This window comes from Desmodus rotundus, chromosome 3 (genome assembly GCF_022682495.2).
Source record: "Desmodus rotundus isolate HL8 chromosome 3, HLdesRot8A.1, whole genome shotgun sequence".
In the NCBI taxonomy this organism is placed as follows: Eukaryota; Metazoa; Chordata; class Mammalia; order Chiroptera; family Phyllostomidae; genus Desmodus; species Desmodus rotundus.
The window spans coordinates 121,885,193-121,886,673 of NC_071389.1; positions in this window are offsets into that span (position 1 = coordinate 121,885,193).

Genomic DNA, 1,481 nt, shown 5'->3' on the forward strand with positions numbered 1-1,481 from the left:
ATAATGAGAAACCCATTTTTGTTGAAGAACAAGGGTAATATTCCACATAACTGGAAAAAATAAAAGTAGAAGTTCATAAAGTAACAGACAAACATTGCAGCTATTTACATGATAAGAAAGTGTGAACCTTTATTTTACCTGTGAGCAAGCCAGTCATGTCCATATTTGGTACTTTAAAAGATGTTGAATGAACAAACGGGGTATCTGTGGAAGCCCAAAGAGAACTAACATCTTCCAAATAAATGTCTGGGCAAAAATACACAACCAAAGAGCAGGTCTGTTCAATCCCACTGTTGGCTCTAAAAATAGTTAACGCAGGAAAATAAAGTCAAGTGTTTTAGAAAGTACCTTGGCAATAACAAGTGCTATTCCAGCAAGGTGTAAGTCCTAGGAATTTGGGCAAAGCAACCACATGGCTAAGTTATAAACACAGATTGCTAAAGGGAGAAGCGTTAGAATAATGACACACATGGTAGGAGCCCCTGCACAGAGGACCATAAATCTGACTGACTAATGTCAGAAAGACACAAAACAGGAGCTGAAACCAAGGATCTGAAAAACTTGCTGAAAAACAGGTCAGTGGGGGATCTGTGAATAACTTAGCAGGAACAGTAGTGGACAATATCAGCCAGTCTTTCTACATGACAAGAACATTACAATTGAAAAGGACTCGAATAAAGATGAAACACTAGATGTTAAAATTCATTTTGAGTGTTTAGTGGAAGGTGGTTCATGTTAATCCTTTTAAATCTCTGTTCAGTATTAAAGCTTAAAGAATCCTTCATATGGCAGCAAGGGGTCATTTTTCAAAGCGGGTGTAATGGAAGGATAATCCTAATATTTGTTGCTTGATTTTTAGTCCTCATTCAGCTCATGTGAAATTGGGACTTGTTTTACAGGTTGATTATAAAATATTATAAATCTCAAATTTTGGCCAAAGCATATAAAAGAGTGAGTTCCAAATTATCCATCATGCGAAGTAGAAGAGTGGAGATGTTGAAGGCACAGCTTCCATAATGATATTGCCATATTCTGTAAATGTGCTACTTTCTGGATGCCTTAAACTATCAAGAACTTGGAGGGGAAAGACAAATACCATATGATCTTACCTATAAGTGCAACCTAATCAACAAAACAAACAAGCAAGCAAAATAGAACCAGAGATATTGAAATAAAGAACAAACTAACAATGACCAGAGGGGAGGGTGGAGGAGGATAATTGGGGGAAATAAGGGGAAGGGTCATCAAGGAACATGTATAAAGGACCTCCATGGGGGGTTAAAATTGAGTGTGGGAAGTGGGGATGGGTAGGGTGGAGGAGAGTGGTGGGAGGAACATGGGGACAACTGTAGTTGAACAACAATAAAAAAAGAACTTTTTACAATAACGTATTTATTAAGCAGAATAAATCTGGGTACCACAATGAAGACTACTGCTTTAGCTTGACTTCGGCATTATTCTCATGGGGATACTTTGTGTGG